Source organism: Falco peregrinus, chromosome 14 (assembly GCF_023634155.1).
Source record: "Falco peregrinus isolate bFalPer1 chromosome 14, bFalPer1.pri, whole genome shotgun sequence".
Taxonomy (NCBI): Eukaryota; Metazoa; Chordata; class Aves; order Falconiformes; family Falconidae; genus Falco; species Falco peregrinus.
In genome coordinates this window covers 17,381,802-17,394,470 of record NC_073734.1, presented here as the reverse complement: position 1 = coordinate 17,394,470, position 12,669 = coordinate 17,381,802, and the positions used below count along the sequence as shown (strand labels likewise).

The 12,669-nt window shown below is 35.7% G+C and overlaps 2 long non-coding RNA genes across 2 annotated transcripts in view; both read left to right on the top strand.

The window, feature by feature from the left end:
- The window catches only part of LOC129785650 (uncharacterized), a 30,230-nt gene extending 25,755 nt beyond the window's left edge, over positions 1-4,475 (top strand). The window contains exon 3 of the long non-coding RNA XR_008749812.1: positions 4,456-4,475. This is a non-coding gene — a long non-coding RNA (uncharacterized LOC129785650). The remainder of the gene's footprint in view (positions 1-4,455) is intronic.
- Positions 4,476-4,523: 48 nt separating this feature from the next.
- On the top strand, positions 4,524-11,726 carry LOC129785717 (uncharacterized). Its single transcript, XR_008749846.1, has 2 exons — positions 4,524-4,572; positions 5,849-11,726. It is a non-coding gene; the product is annotated as an uncharacterized LOC129785717 (long non-coding RNA).
- The last annotated feature ends 943 nt before the right edge of the window (positions 11,727-12,669 follow it).

The window sequence follows — 12,669 nt, the reverse complement described above, 5'->3', positions numbered from 1 at the left end:
GGAGTGGCTATAAAAAAATATTACCTGATGTATAAATATCTAAGTGCCCAACTGTTTTGAAAAGTAAATAATTGCGAATCATCACATAAAAAGAAACTTTTTATTTTTGCAAGCTAACTAACTATCTTGTATCCACAATGTAAATGAAGGTCTCCAAATAACAGCAAATAGTTAATAGTTGCATCATCTATGTGGGTTCTGCCCAATGAACATTCCAGAACAATTTAAGCAAAGGCTTAAGCTAATTGTCTTCGCTGTTTTCTTTTGAACTAGTGTACTAACTTGACCCGATTCCTCCTGTCCCCCACACTCCTGGACTCAAACTCCTACAGCCCCAATGGGCATGCAGAACCATACTTTAACTTCATCTACTTCAAATTTCCTATGGCAAAAAAGCCCTACAAGTCTTTAGCTGGGACCAGTATTATTTTAACATTTCCATTAATGACACAGACAGTGGGACTGAGTTTAACTCTTTAAATGTCATGTCATGAAATTCCTGAACTAATTGTAATTTCTGAATATTTAGTAATCCTCAAAGGTTTCCTCCTCATCAACTTGTCCAGTCTACTTTTGAAACCATGTAAAGTAACCACAGTAAGCTGTACAGATTTACTGCATATGGTATGAAGAACCATTACCCTTGGCTCAGTTGGCTTCATCTTTGGCATCCCAGTTACCGTATTAGACACTGACCACCTAATTCCTACCCATCATCTCTATTTCATTCTCTTCTTTGCAGATCTCTATTACACCATCACATAGTTATTTTCTTTATAGCTTGAAGGTTCATTTCACAGATGACAAATCACTTTTTAATCTATAAAAATTCTGCCCTCCTAGTTCGATTCAGAAAAAAAAAAAAAAAAAAAAGAAAAAAGACTGAGGTGTATGGATTTACAACTACTTTTTCATGGTGCAAAATCCGGGTTTTGCATTTCTTCCTATTGACAATTTGCTTTGTCAAGGATGAAAAGGGAAAAATAGAATATCAATACAGCTTTGTATGCAGACCTAAAAACTACTCATCATTCTTAGTAAGTACATATAATTTGTCACAATTCGTTAGTCATTCAATAACTGCTATGAAACTGGAAGGAATATTTGCCATACAGCAGCATTTCGCAAAAGCAAGGATCCAACATACAACTAAGCACATTTGATAAAACGTTCCTGTGAAATAACTAACACAAAGATTCTTTTGTCTGGTTATTGTGCTAAAACATGCTCAATATTGGCTGATGCTAGCACAAAAATGACTATGTCTAGTCTTACAAAGAAATTTGTATTGCAGCTCCTATAAACCAACTTGTTCACAAAGAGGAAAAACAAGAGTTCTCCTCCTTTCTTTCAAAACTAAGGTGCACAGTATCAGACTGAGTTATTCTTTGTTTCAGATAAATATCCCTGCTTTAACTTTGAAATGAGAAAAAGGCATTACATTAGAGAATGTATTTTTTAAAAAACAAAACTTAGTAAACTTTTGAAAGATTTACAAGCTAAAGATGCAGATTGTTTCCTTTTCCTCTTCAAAAAGTTTTTTAGTAGAGAAAATCATTGAAAGAAAGAAAAGAAAAAAGGAACAGTGTATAGACAAAGTGCAGGTAAAACAGTTAACACTTGGGGATCTCACTAGGCTTTTAGACTTAGAAAATCTGGAACATCTTGGTTGCTGTTAAGCACATTGTCAAAAGAAATCAGCAGCTGAACTCAGAAATGGTGGGGGCATTTCCAGGCTATTTAAATAAAAGATTAGTTTTAATGGCAATTGCTCTCTAGAATTATTGGAATTTTTTTGTTGTTGTTTTATACCTTTATCAATAGTTTTATTCTGTTGATCACTCTCTAAAAAAAGGGCTGAGACCCACCGAAATTTTTACATGTGCATTAAGAATGCTTACAGTCCCTCTTGGATTTATGCCCAATGTGTGTTGCTGACTGTTTGAATGCCAGTTCTTTTAAAAAGGTCCAGATTGTTTATGCAGTCTCAAGTCGTTCCTCTTTATAAACACATAATAAGTCTTCTCTCATTCATTAATTTAATAAAAAGTCACTCAGACATCATGCATGAGACATATCTACACAGGAATAATTTTGTTTAATGTGAATCTTCCCCTTTTGTATGTTGCTGTTAAACATCAAGCTAGATATTCCCCTGTATAGGAACTAAGTTTTGATGTTCTTACTCCAATTTTATTTAGGCCAAGTTTACGTTAATGTCACTAATTAAAAAACAATTATACTCTCCATTCCCATATGCTCTGTACCTATGAGGAATGAAAACCAAGTAAGGATTAAGTAGTAATGCCCTTGCTCAGAAGGTACACAGCACATTAAACATATTTCATGTCTTAAATTACTTCTACTCCCTCAATGTGTTCTTAAGATTCCATCTCTAGGTTTCACTGTGTTTTGTAATACTCCTTTTGTGCGCTGACGATGGGCTCTTCAGCCTTCAGCAACTGGTGGCTGACTTCCTAGGTAAAGCAACACTCAGAGGTATATGCACAAGTATATCAATAATATTCTAGTTCATTTCTGATTCTTAGAGGGATAGTTGTAGATACATGTGAAGTATATAAGCCATAAAGCTCAGATTTAGCATATTTATAATATATTGACTATTAGAGAATTATGACATATAATCCTGTTCTCAAATCCTCCTGCAGATTACCTTTTTATTCATCTTATCTCAGTAATTGCACATCCCTCTTCTATTGTCTTTGTCAACCTCATTTCACAATAACCACTGGTGTTACTATAGCCGCTACACTAATCAAACTGAGAATTCTAAACCACTAATTTTAAGAAATATTTCATGTACTTTGCAACATTTTTACCCCTTTTCCCAAAGAATCAAAGTGACAATTCTGACTTCTATCTTAACTGTAAATATCTTAAATTGATCAAGTGTGGGTTTTAGAAAACACCTAGAGCTTTAACCATGCAAAACTCTTAACTCAAGATATGTATATCATATCCTGGTCCCATCAAAAAAAACATGGCCAGCAGGTTCAGGGACATGATTCTACCCCTCTACTCTGCTCTGGTGAGATCCCACCTGGACTACTGCATCCATCTCTGGAGACAGACATGGACCTGCTGGAGCAGGTCCAGAGGAGGGCCAGAAAAATGATCAGAGGGATGGAACACCTCTCTCTTATGAGGAAAAGCTGAGAGAGTTGGGGTTGTTCAGCCTGGAGAAGTGAAGGCTCCAAGCAGACCTCACTGCAGCCTTTCAGTACTTAAAGGGCCTTAGAAGAAAGACAGGGACAGACATTTTAGTAGGGCCCATCACAATAGGACAAGGTGTAATGGCTTTAAACTAAAAGTGTGTAGATTCAGAGTAAATATGAGGAAGAATTTTTTTACAATGAGGCAGTGAAACACTGGAACAGGTTGCCCAGAGAGGTAGTAGATGCCCCACCCCTGGAAACATTCAAGGTCAGGCTGGACAGGGCTCTGAGCAACTTGATCTAGTTGAAGATGTCCCTGCTCATTGCAGCAGGGTTGGACTAGATGGCCTTTAAAGGTCCCTTCCAATCCAAGGAATTGACAGATGCATAGAGGGTACAGGAACTTTAAATATATTATTTCTAGAGGAAGAGATGTACCAACAAGAAGCACATCACAGTCACCTGAATCTGGTTACAATAATATGGACCTCAGACATACCTTGAAAAACTCAAGAAAATCATACTCTGTAACTTAACTTTATACTGCCTGTGAAAAAACGTAATTCTGTTTAGTGCAGCTACAATTTTCCAAGCTATCCAGAAACCTAAAACAAAAGTCTGAAAGCATTAAAAAAAGGAAAATTGAAAGTTATATCATATAGAAAGTGACGTGTTAGAAGAAGAAGGGAGTATGAAGGGTCAAAATGCAATTTTCAGACAGTGAAACTAAACACTATAAAAACTTATAGACAGTACTTAACTAATACACCAATAAAATTGTTACAAAAGTTTTATAACTCAATACAGTAAAGGTGGCATCTGTGTGATACAAGAGAGCCTTGCATAAAGCCTGTAGTTCCAAAGCCTTTTCTCTATGAAGCAGAAGGATTTACTACAGGAGATGTCCTAAAACTGCTTTATACAACACCAGTCTTCCTCAGACCCATTTTCCAATTTAAAATAAAAAGAAAAAAAGAAGGGGGGGGGGGGGGGGGGGAGAAGAAAGATAAAGCAGTGTAGAAGAGGTGCCATCTATTTCAGCTGTCCTGTCTTTGTCCACTCCTGTCTATCATTGTATGAGTGAAGATCAGTGAAGATTTAAATCATGGTTCTGTTCCTGTGTTTTTAAAGGAGAACTACAACATTTTGGATAACAAAAACTGTTGTGCTAGAAAGTATCTATATAACCCTATAACATACTTTTGTCTATGGAATCAGCAGAGTGACTATGATCATACTAAGCATCATTAAAGGGTTTATTCTTTTATTCTTTACAAAGGCAATATTAAAGGCTCCTTCATGGTGCTTATTTGCCAGCTGGGGTTAAACCACAACACACAGAAGTCGCTCATTCACTCCCCCTCTCCCTTGGAGAATTGTGAAAAAGGTAGAACATGTGGGTTGAGATAAGAACAATTTAGTAATTGAAATAAAATAATAACAACAATTGTAATGAAAAGGAGAAAGGGAAAGAGAAATAAAATACAAACAGAAAAAATGGCCACCCGAACGATGCACAATACAATTGCTCACTACCCGCTGACCGATGCCCAGCCAGCCTCCAAGCAGCGATCGCCTGGCCCCAGCCAACTCCTCTAGTTTATATACTCAGCATGATGTTCTATGGTATGGAATATCCCTTTGGCTAGTTCAGGTCAGCTGTCCTGGAGGTATTTCCTCCCAGTTTCTTGTGTCCCTCCGGCCTTCTCGCTGGAAGGACCTAACAAACTGAAAAGTCCTTGACTTGGTATAAACATTACAAGTAAAACCATCAGTGCACTATCAACAGTATCCTCATACTAAATCCACTAAACACAGCATTGTACTGGCTACTGAAAAGAAAATTAACTCTAACGCAACTGAAACCAGGACACTGTGTTACCTGATAATTTATTTTACAAGGTAAAGCAACTACTTTGTTCTTTACAGTTAGTGGGGAATAGTTATTTAATATTTATCTTTATTTCCTTAACAACTGAAGGGGAAAACCAGCAACTCAAGTGAGATTTGTCCTGTCCTGAGATAAAATGCATGAATCGTGTCAGATGAACAGTCCTCTAGAAGTGTGTAGTTAGCTCCACTGTTTGTAAAAGGCTTGGGTGCAGACACCTGCATTATAAGTATGTGAAGCAGATTATACGAATCTCGGTCTTTTACATCAGGTTTTCTATTTTATTACAAAAAGTACTACCTATAAAAGCCCCTTAATCAGTTAATCTTCATAAAATGTCAAAAACCTCTGACAAGGTCTTTAAGTAAAACTGCTGTTCTGTGTAACCTAAATCTGTAACACCACCTATAATCTGCTTTAAGTTGCTATTTTTCATGTACAAGTCACAGAGTTGAGTGGAGGTAGTAGGCTTTGCTATGAAATCATCAAATCCTTGATATCCTGACTCTCATGCATTTATTTTGGGGTTTTTTTGCTTTACTTAGGAAAACAACAGAAAGACTTTAAGAAATTTATTTTACTTTCAACAGTGTTACTTGTAAAAGCTGCTTTATAAATGCTGATGTTGTAAAAGCTGTAATAAAGTTGTTTGCTACTCCTATATTTTAACCTTAGGCAAGTTTAAAGCTATTGTATACATTACTACATAAACTCTAACTGCAGTAAAAGACAAAGACTACCATATGATTCTGCTCTTTCCATTTATCCACAAATCTTACAGACTTCAATGAGTTTCTTTGATACAACTCCCACTGGCAGACTAATGAAGCTTTTTTTCTAATAATATGGATGAACTGGATGTAAGCCTTCCATTTCATGCTGGGAATTTTTTGCAGCAGTTTCAATTCTTTATTCTTGCCAAAATAGCCCTTGTTTTTCCTTTTCTGCTAATTGCAGTTGCTATCACAGCTATTATTTCTGGGTTTTTCTTTTTAAGTTGACATACTATTCTTTCAAGATATTTTAAGCGATTTGAAATACCCTTTTTTTTGACCTACAGAGATTCATAGTGTATGTTTTTGTATTTTATTCTTAAACTCCAATTTTGCAGATTCTTTTATAAAGGCTTATCAGAAGCTGAGAACTGTAGAACGAAGTATCTTAAATAGCAAGCACATCCAGCATGGCAAGCTGCCAATTATTATGTGGTTTTTGTATAAAGTGCTGCGTTCAGGCTTTGGTAAAACCATTTTTTGCTGAATGTAGCCAAGTCTCTTTATCTGTGCAGAGTGTGATTACAGACGTACATGTCAACCACTACTGTTCACCCAGAGTCCTACAGCTAGCAAAGATCCAGAAATAGGCCAGGTTAGCAGGAATGGCAAATTGAAGTGACTGGAAATTCGCTGCTGTAGCACTTAACAGAGAGTATCCAGCAATGCAAGAATTTAGAAAATTCAAAGATACTTTCTCACATTCAACCAGCTCCCCAGAGAACCCAGGGTTTTTTTGAAGGGCATATGCTTGATTAGATGTGTAGCTATTCTTCAAGCTTCTTTCCCCTTCTGCCAGTACCAATTAAAGCACTTTCCTTGTTTTTCATGTATGTTTTGTCATACTTCAATATTAATAATGCATCACTAATGAAAGGACACAAAATAATCTTAAGAGAGATTTTGCAATTTTGCAAAAGAGGGCCTTGCGTTATTTTGTTACTAATGCATCATGAGTACCGAAACTTGACAGGAGATTCTGAACACAAAAAATGTATTAGTAATATTTTTCTATGCCAAAACCTTCAGGGAGGACCTGAGGAGAAAGTAGGTACAGAAATAGCAAGTGTGGCCAGAGTTTTCAACTGACTTGAGATAACCTAAAGGCAACCATTTCAAATACTGGTAGCTACTCCCTCAAACAGGCTTTTAAAGATGTCCTAAGCTAGACTCCTAAAACAGGTGTTTGTTGAAAGTGGAAGTCAGAAGGCTGTCCAAAATTTCTACTACTATGCCAAACCTAGATAAAATTGTTGTTGCTCTGCTCAGGAAATATAGGGACTACTTTCTTGTAGCCTTCAAAGGATTAAATCTTTTTAAAGTAAGAGAGATAAGCCCATAGACTCAGTTTGCTCTAAACTGAAAGCAGAACTCAGCTGATAAGAAAAAGTAAAGCGGAGGCTGGAAGAATATATAGAGTTCTGCGTTCTTGGGACATTCAGGCACAATTTTACAGCACAAATCATCCGAGAACTGTCACTGTACACAGATTGCAAAGTTTCAGTTCAAATCACCTGCATGATGCAGTACCTTTACTAAATTATCAGTTGAGGTTCACACACAGGAGTTTTAATGACACATGGAATTAGTACCTTGTGTTTCCACTGTGTTGCAGGTTTTCTTCTGAGAACTATGCAAGAACTAGCAAGAACAAAAATCAGCAGATCACCACTGCTGTCTCATATAGCCTCCTCTGTGCAAGGTCTCAGTGTAATTCACACTCATGACAAAAAAGAGAACTATCAACCAGTAAGACAGACAACTGAACTTTCTTTGTTTCATTTTTGCTCTTATTTAGATAGGTGCCTTTAAATTCAGCTGTGGATGCTGTAGGCTGTTATCTCCACTGACTTTGATGAAACCTTGATTGAGTGATAAAAGAATTTTTCCATCAAAGATACCATGCCACAAACAGCAAAGATCCTGGAGCTTTTTATATTTAGAAAACGAGCAACCACAGGAATGCTGCTGGTTTCACTACAGACCCTCAAAAGAATTCAACAAACATCATTAAATCAAATCTCACTGTGCCAGTTCTTAAACATAGTACATACTTTTACCTTTGAATTTTAAGCAATCTCTAGAACCCTTTTAAAAAGATAAGGTTCAGTGACTCTCATTAGTGAGTTCTTAAAGCAACAGGTATTGCTGTGTGTATCCTCAGGGAAGCTATCTAAAAAAGCATAGTAAGAAGGTTTGCCCAGAACCCAGCATAACGGAGTAGAGAAAGTACTGTAGTTTAAACTGGTAACCAGAGATCATTAGGCTAATTAAAACATGCTGACCTAACAGGATTCTAAACAGTGAGATATCAATACAGCCAAGGTATGCTGTGCAGATCAGAGGTGCTCTCATTATCTGACAGATATGTTACACAGGGTAGTTTCACATCCATGCAGAAATTTGATTCTCAGAAATAAGAAAAAGACCCTAAACTGCATTATTATATTCAGTTGTAGTCTTTTATACTTGTAAAAATCTCAAATTTGTACACTATTTGCCCCTTCAAGAACTGTGGATCCTATCCAAATACAGTGAAGATATCACATGCACTTCTGTCTGTGTAAGTGAAATTTATAGAGGCCTGTAACAATTTCAGCAAGACAGGATCATTCTTATGAAACTTACCCTCTCCAGAGGTCCCTGGCTAACCTCTTGTTGAATCTGTATACAGAGACAGAAATAAGTTACATAATTATCTTTCCTACATTTGAACAAACTTCAGCTTTGATTTCCATGCTTGCACAGAATTTATCTTTCAATGTGTGTACTGAAGTTTACCCACCTGTCTGCCAGACTTAGCAAACAACAGGTTTATTACCACATTAAATATTGGTCTTCCACATGTGCATTTGCATTCGGTAAAAAGAGAAAAGATCAAGTATGCCCAAGAAGAATGCCTCCCAAACTGGTTTGGTTTAGCTGGAAACAAAGAGTGTCCTTCAGAAAATTCCCCAAGCAGCACATACTAATGCAAATATCTTCATCATAAGGGAGCACAGTAGTAAGAACACCTGACCTGCCAGATTCTGTTCAGAACTTAGTACTTCCCTTACAAAAATGTGGCAATCTAAGCTAATTCTTCGTAAGTTCGTAACCAACATGCCTGCTCAGTAAACGGTGCTTGCACAGTATTTTGAGTGAAAATGTTCATGAAGCTTATGTTTAAAAATCAGCACTTGAACATTTGACATGAAACTTCTACTCAGGTTAAAAACCATTTTATGTAAAACTGAATGTACATTTTTGTTTTCATTTCAGGTTTAAAAAGTTAGCTAATGAAAATGCCAAACACATGCTGTTATTCAACCATGCATTATTCTGGTTTGCAGTTAAAACAGATAACCTGGTGAGCTTTATGACTTTGATTGTGGCATTATTTGTTGTTTTTGCTTGGAGCTCTCCTTCTTTAAGTGCTGCATCAAAATATTTGACATTACCTTATATCATCCAGGTAAAACAAATTATTCACAGGTTAACCTTGCTGTTAAATTATGTTGTCACATGTAATTTCTTATTCTAACCACTGTTTATACCACGCAGTTCAAGACTTTAGTTCTCTTGGGCCACATTCTATCCTACTTATATTCAGACAGCATTTTGCAGGCATGCCAAGGTACAGCAACAAAAAGGAGGGGTATAGAAGTCTGTACTTTGCAGAGAGCTCTTGTACAACACAAAGTTATACATGTAGCTAATGTATATGCCATTGTTACTGAATATATATTTCATTTCACATTAATGCCCTTCTATAGCTTATTAAACTCACTTGTAATATCTTCCCAAAATGAGCCTGGAAGAATTTCACTAAGGATAATGCAAAGACTGTATTTTCTTTTTGTATCTGTATCACATTTAGTACAGTATGCCGCAAATCTGATTACTTTGTGTACTGCTAAAAAAAAAAAAAAAGTAGCTGTTCTAAACATGGATGTTTAGTGCATGTAAATATAACTGATATTTTTAGAATGCATAAGAAAAATATGAATCTCAGTTTGCTTCACTGAATAAAAGGAATTAGAATTCTTCCTTCAAAATAAATAAAGTGTGTTAGTTTTGTCTTCATCATCATCATTGTACAGTCTCAGGTTAGTGCTTCAAGTTGAGGTTTTTCCAGTTTTTGTTTTAGGGTTTGTTTTGGGAGTTGTTGTTGGTTTTTTTTTAATATTTTTTCTGTCTGCAAGTATTTCAAATCATAATAACAACCTGATATGCAATAAGCATTTTTTCTATCTTGGCCTTTTTTCACCTGTCTTACTTCCATATAAAATTAATAAAAATTCAAACACCTACTCAAAATTAGCATAGAGAAATGAACACACTATAGTAGCATTACTACTTGATTGTCAGTGTTGTTACAATATACATATATTTACTTAAAATTTCACAGTAAACTGTCTATTGCCTTCAATAACTATGCAATATCTCCTTAAAATGAGAAGAGAGGCCAGAAAAACACAGGGCTTCACATCAAACTGTGAAAGATACTTTCCTAGCTGCTGCAGCTTGGCAGTCTCCACAGGCAGTTCTAATAGCTTAGAAATTGCCTCTGGGTCTATCACTGAATTCTATTGTTGATGAGCTTTTGTATTGCTTCATTCTTAAACAGCCTTTTACTTTGATTAGTTACTTCTTTTTCCTCAACAGAGCCATTACAGACAAAAAAGATCAAAAGATGATTTTCCAATAATTATATCAGTGGGTTTTTTTCTTGTTAAATTATGAGTTCTCCAGGTGTGTGTGTGAGAACAGGAACTGAGACAGAATCAAAATTTACTCCAGTTGAAGATATAATGGATTATGTCTTGGCAAGACCTACATGTAGATGTAGCAGCAAGACCACAGTTCATACAGATACTTTAAATTCTGTTAAAAAGTAATAGTATTATTAAAGATACTGTGCATGCTTTAAATAACATTCAGTCTAGAAGCTTCATCTTTAATCACATGCAAACCACAAAGAATGTTGCCTATTCAGCAAGTAACAAGATTATCCTAGCACATTGGTGTTTGTTTGTCCACTCACAGCTGAATGATCATCACAGGTTAAATCAGGTTTTATTATCTTTGGTTAATAAAAAAAGTTTAAGAACTTGTGCATTTTCATGGACATTTATAAACTCTATGAGTAGTGAAACTGGCTAATCCAACATGTAAATTGTCCTGTAACAGCAGAATTAACTGGGTAGGGTCAATTTTTACATTGGTCCTCTAATACATCAATGTTCCGTTCTTAAAATTAGAAACCTTCTGAGTAGCTTTCAGCAAAATTTCAAAGAATGTCCTTATTTTTAACCATATTTAATATTACTAGTGCACTTATTAACATGTTCAGAGAGCCCAAAAGGAATAAGTAGCATGAACAAATCTCATACACCTTTAAATCATACATGCCTCTCACACATTCCAAATGATCAATGTGTCATAATGATAGGATGGCAAAGAGACATAAATGTTAACATCTTGCAGTCATGCCAATTATAGTCTATTTGTAGGAAACAGAGCACAGATACAGAGTCAGAGGTCTGCCAGCGTAGCTGCCCTCCAAGTATGGCCTGTGTGTGCTAGAAATAACTATTTTTTATATAACATATTTTACAACAATATTTTACATATTTCCTGCAGACTAGTCTTCAGTATGTGTAAGCATTGCTTTGACTAGTAGAGCCAACTGCTGGTTGTGAACGTCTGTACAATTACTTTGCAAGACCTAAGAACAAGATCATCTGTCATTCCTCAATACGCCATTCTGTTCATAGGTACAATAAGGTAATTGGTTTTGTGATTAAACACTCATATTTTTTCCCAAAGGAATACAAACATTTGTAATATTATATTTTTATCTTATGCTAAAATTTCCACTGCTATTAAAGAAGCTTAAAACTCTGAGATGTGAGTACCATTTTTTTTTTCTATTAATAGTTCAGCTAACACTGAGATCCAAACTCATTTACACAGTTCTAAGATGAAGACTGAATGTGAAGAAACAAATCAAAGCAAATAAAAGGCTGGAGAAAGGAAGTACTAATTCTCATTACAGATTGGAAACAGGGACAGATCAAGTGATGTGGTCAAGACAAAACTGGAAACTATACCTAAATCTCATGATCAATTGGCCTAGGCATCCACAATGCATTACATTTTTTGACAACTATATAAAGCACAAACTATTTTAAAATATTTGAAATAACCTCTTTTTAATAGTGAAATTCTCTTTTAATTATGGATGAGTGAACCATTTTAAAAAGATTTCTCTCTTCAGTAAGAAATATGTCACCATGTACTACAAAAAATTGGGGTGAATAGATATTATTTCAAACTGAGTTCTCACATCTTCTCTAGCAGCCTTTTTTCCCATTACAACGGATGCTCACTCTTCTACTGTACTAGCCTATCCAAAATGTTACTCTAGCACAATCTCTGGCTTTTCTTTTCAGTAGCTTCAGGGTGAGCACAACTGTTCCTGAACCCTGAGTAAAGCATCTGAACACATAATGAATTAATGAATGCCTGGTCTCTACTTACTAGTGTCTTGTTTGGGGTTTTTTTTTCCTTAACCTCTTCTCCAGTTACCCTCAGTACCCACTTCATTTTCAAGACAATCAGTGTCACCTTTCATACTATTATTTAGTCTTGAAATACCCTACGCAATTTGTTAACAAAGTTACCATTATGACCTTTGTAAATCTACCTTCATAATACGCCATCTTTTTCGGAAAAATAATTAAACAGGTAAACGCAGCCAGATTGCTTATAGGAAGCTAGTATACTTTTTAAAAATATAGCTTTTTCCTTAGAATAGTAATGATTCCCAAAGTGTTTATACTGA